Raw genomic sequence first — 12,255 nt, forward strand, 5'->3', positions numbered from 1 at the left:
GGTTGATATTTAAAGAGATATTAGTAGTATACAACAATACTATACTGGTGGTCAGGCACTGGTCACCACTCCTGCAGCAAAAGTGTGCACTGTTAATTAATATAATTGTACTCCTGGCTCCTGCTAACAACCTGCAGTGCTCCCCAGTCTCCCCCACAATTAATTATAAGCTTTTAATTTATACATTGATGACTGTGCAGCACACTGGGCTGAGCTGAGTGCACACAGACTGAGTCACACTGTGTGACTGACTGTGCTGTGTATCGTTTGTTTTTTCAGGCAGAGAACGGATATAGCAGAGAGAAGTGAACGGATATATTATATTAAATAAAAGTTAACTAGCAACTGCACTGGTCACTGACTGTGGTAAACTAACTCTGTCTGCGACTCTGCACAATCTCTCTCTATCTAATCTATCTATCTCTATTCTAATGGAGAGGACGCCAGACACGTCCTCTCCCTATCAATCTCAATGCACGAGTGAAAATGGCGGCGACGCGCGGCTCCTTATATAGAATCCGAGTCTCGCGATAGAATCCGAGCCTCGCGAGAATCCGACAGCGTCATGATGACGTTCGGGCGCGCTCGGGTTAACCGAGCAAGGCGGGAAGATCCGAGTCGCTCGGACCCGTGGAAAAAAAAGTGAAGTTCGTGCGGGTTCGGATTCAAAGAAACCGAACCCGCTCATCTCTAGTTACCACAGGAAATCGTCTCTGATCGGGGGGTACAGTTCACTGCAAGAATCTGGAGAGCCCTCTGTACGGCCTTACAAATAAAACTCAAGTTTTCATCCGCTTACCATCCACAAACCAATGGGCAAACTGAACGCGTCAATCAAGATTAAGAGACTTTTCTCCGTGTTTATCTCTCTCCCTCGCAAGATGATTGGGTGAAACTGTTGTCATGGGCCGAGTTTGCCCATAATCATCTGTACCACTCTTCGACTGGTGAGTCCCCATTTTTCATTACTTATGGATTTCATCCCCAAGTTCCAGAATTACCCATTTGTCCTCCGGAGGAGGTTCCTGCTGCAGCCTCTACTCTCCGGCACTTCAGTCAAATTTGGAGTCGAGTCCATGCTAACCTCAAGAGAGTCTCCGGCCGCTATAAGTTCTTTGCGGATAGGAAGCGACGAGCAGCTCCCCGATATAAGGTTGGTGACAGGGTATGGCTCTCTACTCGCAATCTTCGGTTAAGGGTGCCCACTATGAAGTTCGCTCCGAGGTTAATTGGTCCTTACCCCGTGTTACATGTCCTGAACCCGGTTGTCTGCAAATTGGGATTGCCTTCCCACCCCCGGATACCAAATTCCTTCCATGTCTCTCTCCTTCGCCCCCTTATTTTAAACCGGTTCCATTCAAAGTCCCCGAGGCCAACCTCTGCAGAGACTGAAGCTGGAACGGACTTTGAAATCAAAGCTATTCTTGACTCTCGTTATCTTCACAAGAATCTACAGTATTTGGTGGAGTGGAAAGGTTTTGGCCCCGAGGAGAGGAGCTGGGTCAAGGCTACTGAAATTATGGCTCCCCGACTGGTGCGGATCTTCCATTCCAGACATCCAACAAAATCTGGAAAGTGTCCGGGGGCCACTCCTCGAGGAGGGGGTACTGTCACACGCCAGAGGCGGCATTCGCCGCGCTTACCCCTGCATGCTTGCTGGTCTGTGTTGCGGCCTCCGCCTTCGGTGGTCCACGGGCTTCGGCGTCTGGCTGGCGCGGCTCCCGGCGGTTCCCCGGGGGCAGGGGCGCCGCCATGACACCCGGCATCACATGGGCGGGGAGCAGGTGACGTCATCAGACTGTTCCGCCAATCCAGCGGAGGCGGGAGATTCAAAGTCAGACGCCGGGCAGAGCCTCGGCGCCTGAGTATCGTCTCTTTTCTGAAGTGGATGCCAGAGCTCCCGTATGCAGTGTGTTTCCCGGCAGCTATACTCCAGTGCATCTAGCATTCAGGGTGCCTTCCGGCAGCACAGTCTCCAGTGATCCGAGCAACTAGTGTGTTCCTCTGCAGTGCAGTTGCCAGCGCTCCCTGGATTCAGCAAGGCCTGCGGGCCGAACCAACTTTAGTGCTTCCAGCGTTCAGTGTCATTCACCTTCGCTCACAAGTTCTTCATTCATCAGTGTCCTTAAACATCGCTCACCAATTCTCCAGTGTCATTTACCATCGCTCACAAGTTCTTCAGTCATCAGTGTCCTTAAACACCGCTCACCAATTCTTCAGTGTCATTTACCATCGCTCACAAGTTCTTCATTCATCAGTGTCCTTAAACACCGCTCACCAATTATTCAGTGTCATTCACCATTGCTCACAAGTTCTTCATTCATCAGTGTCTTTTAACATCGCTCTCAAATTCTTCAGTGTCTTTCATCATCGCTCACAAGTTCTTCATTCATCAGTGTCTTTAAACATCGCTCACAAATTCTTCAGTGTCATTTACCATCGCTCACAAGTTCTTCATTCATCAGTGTCTTTAAACATCGCTCACAAATTCTTCAGTGTCTTTCATCATTGCTCACGAATTCTCCAGTAACTTTTTGACATTGCCCACAAGTTCACTTTCTTTCATGTGCCACTGTATTGCTCCCTTCCCTTAATAAAGTTCCTCAGCATTCTTTTACCAAACCTAACTATCTGAGTCTTGTATGAGGAAATCCTATATCCGACCATCCCTGCTCCGACCCACCTGTGGTTCCTTTTCCCGACCATCAAAAGAACCCCCGAGTCCACAACACCCCCAACCCAGGTCAGTGACATACCTTACCAAATGTTCTTCCTCATGCAAGTAAGACAGGTCATTGCTTTCCTGCTTGCCTGAGAAGAGAACTCTGGTACACGCCAGTAAGCTCTTACCAATTTGCACATACCTTCCTTACCCTAGGTGAGTCAGACCATATGCCGCCTCAGCTAGGCTTGGGAGATACGTCCTGGGGGCCACTGGCTTACCTTGTCCATCTCTCCAGAGTCCTGAGGACTCCTAACCATACCCCTTTGACTTCCAGACCTCCTTTTCCTGTAGGGAACACAAATTTGCATCTTAATTTAATTGTTGTGTATTTGTAAATGTAGAGTACCATGAGCATAACTCAAAAAAAAAAAAACATCTATAGAGGAGAAAAAGAAGATGAAAATATCAGGTCTGCGTTCATCAATGGGCTGTCACTTGTCTGGTCTCGTTGTAAAGGTCTGATTCAAATATTCCATACCATCGTGCATATCAGTGTCTATACAAAACTTCCCTTCACCAGTATTTTCATCCTCCACCCTTTGTGCATGATGAGGCACACTGCAGTAATATACTGGTTCCATCGTGCTGATGAGACATACCGGGTTCGGGCAGAACTTTGAAGGACCAATAAGGCATGTGGTGTATGAACTATCAACTCATGTACCAGTACTATGTCCCAGGTATTTGACCCTTGTCCTACACAACTGTAGTTTATCCCCTGATACCTGGTGTCCTGTTTGGAAGAGACAAAACAGAAATTGCTTTGCATCTGCCAGGGACTACTCAAATGAATCAGTGCACAACAACAAGTCATCAACATATTGCATCAGCACCGACCCACTCTCAGGCTGAAAGGACTGTAAACAGTCATGCAGGGCTTGGGAGACAATACTCAGGCTGTCACTCGTAATCTTGGGAGAGTCAGGCCCATGTATTGTACCACCCTGTGTGAACGCAAAGATGAAGAGGAAAACTGTGAAGAAAACAGAATAGAGGTTGGTGACAGATAAGTTTGTAGAGGTGGAGAGGATTTTATTAAAATGACAACTGGATTGGGCACTACGGGGAATTGATTAACTACTTGGTCTACACCCCCCCCCCCCCCCCTTAAAGCTTGTGCATGCTGTGTCACTACTGGGACTACCTCAGCCATCAATCCAGTGTCCAGTCCTTCCTAAATTCAAAGGGAACCCGGTATCTGTGAGATAATTTCCTCTTCCTGTGATGTACATGAATCTAGAACAGTGGAATGCAACATTATGTCTTTGTGGGTATCTAACATACCTTGTACTTCCTGAGCGAAAGTACAATATATGTATTTCACATTTAACAAAATCTCTGTCGATTAAGTTAGTCAGGGACCACTGCTGCTAGGAAAAGAAAAAAAAAAGAGTTTAGCATCATAGAGGCCCAATAGTAACTTCAGTAGGTTTTGTCAGAGGGTAATGTTGCACTTCTTTCGTTCCTCCCATTTGCCGAATTAGTGTTTACCAGTGGTCTAATCCAGACGGAGAATTTTCTAGTACTGCAAAAGAAAAAAAAACAACAAGCTTCTAGGTTATGCGAAGTATTCATTCAATCCTTCTCATCCTGTATTAAGAGTCTGTACATGGTCCATCAAATATTTCCGAGCTCATCTTGACTAGGGGCATTACTAGAAATGAATACTTCTTATATGGTAACTAAAAGAAATACCCGGGGGTTTCCCTATCTCTGTCCGCTTTTCTACTGGCAAATACTAATGTGTGGACAGGATTTTCTCCATTTATGACGTTACTTACTTGATTTTTATTTTATTTTTGGGTTTTACTATATATGTACTCGAATGACTCCATACTTACCAGTTCCACTGGTCTCAGCCACTTCCCCTGCAGGCTACTGCTCCTCTTTTACCGGTTGTATACTCCTCTGAGTGCATGAGAAATGGCTGAAACCAGTCAGGTCGCCTTCTCCTCCTAAATAAAACTTTGACATTCATTAGTACATATATAGGTTACATTCATATTTTTCATATTTTTATTATTTTCTATAGTTTGTATGCTGGCTGTAACTGCTTCCACATCCACATATGGCGGTGTACTTGCTTTCTCTCTTTTTTTTTTTTTCCTACTTATTTATTGTTGCTACAAGTTCAAACAGTTATTATATTTACGTTCTTGTCTTATATGACTTTGGTTAGACATACTACCTGCAATACCTCAGGATCAAACTCACCAACCCTAGGAAATTATGCCTTATCCCCCGCAGTCATACATCTCCATTCATCACAAAAAGCCTCTACGTGCGGACCATACTTACCACACATTACTAACCTTGCGGACCCTTTAGGCCCTATCTCTTCTTCAGCCTGAACCCTGGCTGCTGAACGTCTCTCGCTTGTCCACTTGGCTCCCATTGTGGGCCTTTTTTTCACAAACACCAAATGAACAATACAAGCAGACGGTGAAATTTCTTATTGAGTGCTTTCACTCACCCCAGTCCCTGCTGGCCTGTACCACGACACACTGTAAATAGTGGGATCACGAATGTACCCAACCTTCGGACTGCTATCAGACCCTTCAGCACCGTAATTTCTTTCGGTGGAGGTTCTGTTGGAATATTTTCCTGAGAGGGCCAGCAAAAAATTCCTTTTCTGTATCTTTCCACTGGAATTTTTATAGGGTGAGAAACATACTATCGATCACCCTTTCCAGTGAATGTCTACCAGGGAGATTTCCTGAAGAACATCAGTGAAAAACCCCTTGTATACACAATCACGTCTGCGTATGCTTTACAAAGCGCCTATGACACGCCTGCGTAAAATAACGCAAATGGTATCACGTTGCGCTGCGCATAACACATGGACGTGCGGTGCAATCGCACGGCCTATAGATACTAGTTATCTATATGCCCTACGATCACGGGAGTCGATTTTAAGCCGCGCTCCTCAGCTGGAGCGTAACACTAAAACACTTCACAAATCACAAACTTTTACGCTCCTCCAACACATTTTAGTACGTGCCAAACTTCATTAAATGCGCTAAGTTGCGACCCTTTCTCGCAGCTGAGCCCCTTCTAGCTCAGACATTTTGTCCACGGGATCCAGTTTTTCGAGGTTCAATACGTCCACTCCTACTTTCAGCCCACACAAATACACAATGTTTTTCTGTACAGAAAAATATCACTCCCTTTGATTGATAGCCTATCCCAGAGGTAGTACAGTTTAAACAATGTATTATAATAATCTGCTTCTAAAATCGGATAGTTATTTGCTATTGTATAACTATACCTTTTACCCCGCCATAAGTTGAACTGCTATTGTGCGGTTATAACTTGCGCTCGCAACTTCACGCAACCGTGCGCGTCCCTGCGCCACGTGCGCGTTCCCGTACTTTCCTCTCGTACCGTACAACATGCGTTCGCAACTCACTAATCCACACTGTATCACGATAAATGTGAGCAACAAAATACTACTGCTCACTAACACAACACACAATTGTTCCTTACACTCGCCGGAAGTTACCCCCAAAGGTAATCCTCTTTTGAGTGTATACCTAAACGTTTAGGCTGGAACTGCGTTTCGTGTTTTTTATAATTACTCCCTTAACGAAATATATTAAATATATATAACAAATAAACGTATCCTATTCTTTGCAGATCTATAATGATTATTGACTATAATTTTAAATGCTGATTCAGATTGGATAGCTATCTTGCAGAATATACACTGATATAAATATACACATAATTAGAATAATATAATATATATACACCATTTACTGCACTCCTATGAGACCCTTCATATGTATTCGTAAGCACACTGAATGACTAGTTTCTCTCAGAGCCTCTATAATTTGCATATCAAAGATATTTGCCTTGCTGTACTAGTAGTTAAACAAGTTAATTAACATTTCAATGGCTATCCTACCCTAGCAAACAGAGAGTTACTAAATCCTGGAAAGAAAAAAAAAAACTTTTTTTTTTTTTTTTTTATATCTGTGTATAATTTCTTACATGAAGTCAAGTATTTCACTATTAACTCACTAGGCCCAATTGAAACTATTTGTAATTGACTATGGCATGGGTTAAATAAATTCACTGATAGCTTATAAATGGTGTTGGATTTGTACATATATGTTGTTTATTTGTGACAAAGGAAACTGATTGTTTTAACCAGACTGAAAGTCAGCTATTTAGCTAAGTTGGATAAAGTGACCTTCCTAAAATGGCCACTTCTCCTCCCCCTTATTCACATCCATGTATTTGAACAAGATGGTGGACAGGCCATGTGGCTAGCCCAAAATGGAGGACAGACCATGCTGCTCTTCTGTCACAAAGAAATCTCAATCTATACAAGCACCAAAAGTTACTTTAGGCCTGGGTTTAAAAGTATGCGAATTTGCCTCAGCATGCTAACACAGATATATTATACCTATGCACCAACTTTTAAATATTCTTTAAATTTACTTAACAGATAAACAATCCAATCTGAATCAAACACAATATGACTTATTTGAACTTTGTTTTGCAACAATAAAAATACGCTGTAGCATTTTAAATATTGTGAGAAACACATTGTCCCTTGAATTTCATATCAGCGCCTTACTGACAACACAAAAAACACAAACGGATGTGATTCGGCAGCATCAAGATGCGTCCATCTTTAACTGGTAGAGCACAGCTGCGTTTGTAGAGTGCAATCATTAATAACGTGATATCCCGGACGAATCCCCCATCCGTTAAAGTCAAATTTAATTTCTAATAAATATTTAAAATGCCAGCTCTAATATATACTTGGGACGCCAGGCGCATCTCATAAACATATACAATAAAAGTGCGCTGTATGTCGCAAACACTACATCCCTTAAGAGAAAACAAGTACACGCACACATTTCTGAGTTCCAAAGCTCATTGATGTATATATTTGATATTAAAAGGATATGTATACAATATCTCAAATGTACAGTATATATATATAGTTACATGATTACAATTTACACAGGAAGCAGTTATTACAAACTAATTCATTACAGCCAGCAATACATCACCATTTCCCTGTCCCTCTATGCACACTCCGCTCTCCATATCCATCCTCACAGCAGCAGAGTATCGGCAAAACACCATCTCGATCAGCACCCAGGAAAAACAGGAAGCTCTTGTGTGTGGGATCAGCTATACACTATCTATGTAGGGGGAGTATAGGTCTTCTGTTATTGGTCCAGGTGAGGGAACTTTATCATTCATGAGAAGTCATTGGCCAGTTCATATGCAAGCAATGTCCAGCCTTGAAGATGACATCATAGGGGCTGGCCTCTGGTTTCCGCCCACACATGCTTCAAATGGAATGTTCTTTGTCATTAGAATTGTGGCTTTATATTCCTACATGTGATCATAACTTCTCATTGCAATGTGCTACAACTTAACCACAGGCATCAAACGAATATATTAAATTTATGTGCTGTATGAAATATGTGTTGAATATGTCTTTGTGGCATCTCTGTGTGAGTGCGTATGTTACCATATATTGCTGTGCACGCTGTGCGTATTCGCAAGCATAGCGGTCTCATCAGTGTGGAGTTTGGATGTTCTCTCTATGTAATATTTTTGACTTTGACACTGGCTGTCAACACTAGTGCTTGAAGTAAAGCAACACAGGCAGGGTTAACATCTCCTAAATGGTGGGGTCCATAGCAGGAAACCCCCGCTGTTACAGTTTAAGGCGCTGTTACTTGTACTGCAGATGTTATAAATGAATTCTTAGACGGCAACTACCAGAGTAACCTCTGCACTGTAAAGGAAAGCAATGCAATCGGTATGTATCATCCAAGCTGCATTATTCTAATGTAACAGACTGCACCATTCAGTTGATGTCATTATTACAGAATACATAAAAATTTCTTTCAAAAGGCAGTATGCAGAAGAAGTTGTTCTAGGTAGGTTGGTAAAATGCGGAATTATTTCTGCAGCGGGGTACACTGTGTTCCACAGGGAATACATCGGGGTGTGGAGATGGATCTTGATCCAGAGGCTAAAGCTTTAGACTGTCCCAGGATGCATTGTGGGGCCTCCTCTATAACCCCACCTCCAGGCACTGTGAGCTCAGTTTTAGAGTTGGTGCCTGCATAAGCAGGTCACTTAACAGGGGGCTGCGCTAGGCAGCCCTGAAAAAGCTTTTTAGAATACTTCAAGAGCTGCAGCACTTTATATGTCAGTGTGACATACTGTGCTGTGGCTCCATCACCTCCCCAGCGACGTCACATGCTCCCGCTGGCTCTGTTCACGGGTACTTGCGGTGGAGGCGCTTCGGTTCCTAGGCACACCACTACAGACACTCTCCTGGATCGCGTGGCTGTTACTAAGGAAGGAGGTAAGAGGGTCCCCCAGGCGGGACCCGCCATTAAATCGCGTTCCAGTCACGGTCTCAGGAGACAGACCGCGACGCTGGCGTGGACACTGTGGGGGTACAGGGACCCCACTATATCCACCAGGGCATGGGACCACAGGTCGGATAGCACAATATCCATATTAATATGGCTCCATAGTACCCGGTGGTGAGGACCAGCATAGGGGATAAGGCGCTTGACCTGTAGCCCGTCCCCCAGCTCCGGGCGCCATCTACTGCTGGTGTTCGTGCCCTGGAGCTGCCTCACACTCTCCCTCACTCCCTGACTGATACCGCATTTATTCTCTGTTTGTGTCCTGTATTTACTGCACATAAATAGGAGATTTATTTGCAGGTTTGTCTGGCTGTATCGTACTCATACGCTCTGCGGTTACATTCACTATAATGTCTACCACAAAGGGCGAGAAATCCCTGGCCACTCCTGCATCATGCAGCGCTTGCGCCAAGGATTTGCTTGAGGGGGAAGTTTTGCAGGATGGTCTGTGTAATATATGCCATAAATCTCCCAGTCAGCCCGCTGCTCCTGTAGCCAATCAGGAACCACCTTGGGCGGCATTCTCAAATATGCTTAATACGCTTGTGACACGCCTTACGCCCACTATGGGACCTCCTGTGCCATTCCAGCCACATATTGTCCCTGTGGTAAATCAACCCTGGGCGGACACTCTGTGTACCCAGATACAACAATTGAATCAATCTTTGGTTAGACATTGGTGTAATGGTTAGCATTACTGTCTCACAGCACTGAGGTCATGGGTTCGATTCCTACCATGGCCCTAAGTGTGCGGAGTTTGTATATTCTCCCCGTACTTGCGTGGGTTTCCTCCGGGTTCTCCGGTTTCCTCCCACAATCCAAAAATATACGGGTAGGTTAATTGTCTCCCAACAAAATTAACCCTAGTGAATGTGTCTGTGTGTACATGTGATAGGGACTCTAGATTGTAAGCTCCACTGGGGCAGGAACTGATGTGAATGGGCAAATATTCTCTGTAAAGCGCTGCGGAATATGTGTGTTCTATATAAATAACTGGTAATAAATAATGAATAATAATATTTCAGATGATACTTCTGATGAGGATGGGGATTATACTGATCCGTCAGACACTGATACAGTTGCTTCTGACGAGGAACCTACAACTCAGGTTGATGTCCCTGACCTAGTGGAGGCTATTAAGCTGATTTTACAAATTGATGATGAGGTAGATCCCACTACTGCGTCTAAGAAACCTGATAAGTTTAAACGTCAGAAGGTAGCTAAAGTAGTCTTACCGCATTCTGACCATTTAGTAGACATACGTCAGGAACCCTGTTCGTCTCCAGGAACAAAATTCTCCCTGTCTCAAAAGATGCTAGCTCGTTATCCTATCCCTGCTGAGTTGAGTAACAATTGGGAAAATTCACCGCCGGTGGATTCCCATGTCACCCGTCTTGTGGTGTAATCTACTCTGCCTGTCACCACTGTCACCTCACTGAAGGAACCGACAGATAAGCGTGTGGAGGGATGCCTGAAGTCTATTTATACCCTTACTGGTGCTGTACATAGACCCACTATAGCAGCATTCGGGGCCACAAAAGGAATTGAAGCATGGGTTCAGGCAATAGAAGAAGAGCTGCCTCAGGATATATCTGTCACTGCCAGACAATATCTGTCTCATATCACCACCGCCTCCCAATATATTCAGGAAGTGTCCTCTGAGGCAGGTGTAATGGCGAAGGGGTTTTGGAATCTGCACTGGACCGGATTGTAAATCGACGTTGAACAATTTTTAAACCATGAAAGGCATCTATAATAACCAACATATGGCTACCGACTGTACCGATTGGGTTTTTGCGGTAGGACTGGGATGGTGGTGCTCCCGGACATTAGTTCAGAGCAAACTATTGTGGGTTTTTTTTGTGGTTTTTTTGCGAAGAACCAAAAGAAAAGACTGTTTTGTTGTCTCTCTGGGGCACACTTTATATCAATCAATGTACAAATGTTGCATTGGTGTTAGGTATACAGTGAGTGTAAATTTAAAACTTAACTTTTAATATCAACGACATTGATTAAAAAGGGATTATATCAAAGAATCAAAGTATGTTACTCACTTATTGTAAGGTAGGTGGCAGGTTGCTTGTCTGTACACCCACTCTTGTCTGTAGAGTGAGTGTTGATATTTGACGTTCATCAAAACGAAAATTTGAAAATTCCTTGTTCTCTCTATCAACTTAAAAAATATTATATATGTATATTCATAAGAGATGAACAAGAATCCCGGCTTTCCAACTCCAGGCTCCTTCTAGATAAGTAAGAATATGAGCGTGGTCTGATATTGATATTAGAAATATTGAGTGATTGTTGCAAGTAAATGTTTATTGGGTATTATCCCGCATCTATAAGTGTAAATAAGAGAAGGTGTTGCAGAACCAGTCACTTCTGCTTTTGCCCATCTGTATCCATCGAATGGGCAATGAGAGAGTGTATTGTGGCCTAGAATTTCTGATTGTGAAGAAAGTAAGTACACTTCTGCTTTCCTGGGTGCATCAATGGGTAGTATGTTCCTTAATACTACAGTACCCGGTATTAACAGAGGGTCTCCCTTTCTGGTACTGACCAGGCCCAACGCTGCTTGGCTTCCAAGATCAGACGAGATCGGACATGTCCAGCGTGGTATGACTGTAGATGGTTAGGCAAACATCTACTAGCGTGCGGGAGTACCCAATTTGATGAGAGAGTGCTTGAAAAAGATTTTTCACGTATTAACAGAATAAGTATGGATTATATAGAGTAGAAAAAGTGATAGGCCTGATGATTCAGGATTGAAAGATAGAATCAGTGTGGCACTTCTGCTGCCCACTGGGAGGCCCCTGTTACCATACTGCGCATTGCAGAGGACTGTCCTTTAATTGTGGATGAGAGAGTGCACGAATGAAAGAAAAAGGGCAAGGTTAAGGAGATAGGGAATAGAATGTCCCTAGATCTACCCAAATGGTATGTTAAATTGCTCAGAAAGGTGGGTCAAATCCACAAGGAAATTTCCCACAAAGAGGGGTGCAGATAAATATCAAGACCGCACAAAGAATTACATAATAATAATGCTGTTTTGGTGGATACTTTAAAATGTACGTCCACACATATGTTTTCAATCTGAAAATTCAAGGTTGTAAG

The 12,255-nt window shown here is 43.6% G+C and overlaps 1 protein-coding gene and 1 pseudogene across 1 annotated transcript in view; one reads left to right on the top strand and one right to left on the bottom strand.

Annotated features, from left to right (window-relative positions):
• LOC134966174 (C-Jun-amino-terminal kinase-interacting protein 4-like) overlaps positions 1-12,255 on the top strand; it is a 238,478-nt gene that overhangs the window by 198,506 nt on the left and 27,717 nt on the right. The window lies entirely within an intron of this gene.
• Positions 11,653-11,771, bottom strand: LOC134968301 (5S ribosomal RNA; annotated as a pseudogene).

This window comes from Pseudophryne corroboree, chromosome 10, assembly GCF_028390025.1.
Source record: "Pseudophryne corroboree isolate aPseCor3 chromosome 10, aPseCor3.hap2, whole genome shotgun sequence".
NCBI classification, from domain to species: Eukaryota; Metazoa; Chordata; class Amphibia; order Anura; family Myobatrachidae; genus Pseudophryne; species Pseudophryne corroboree.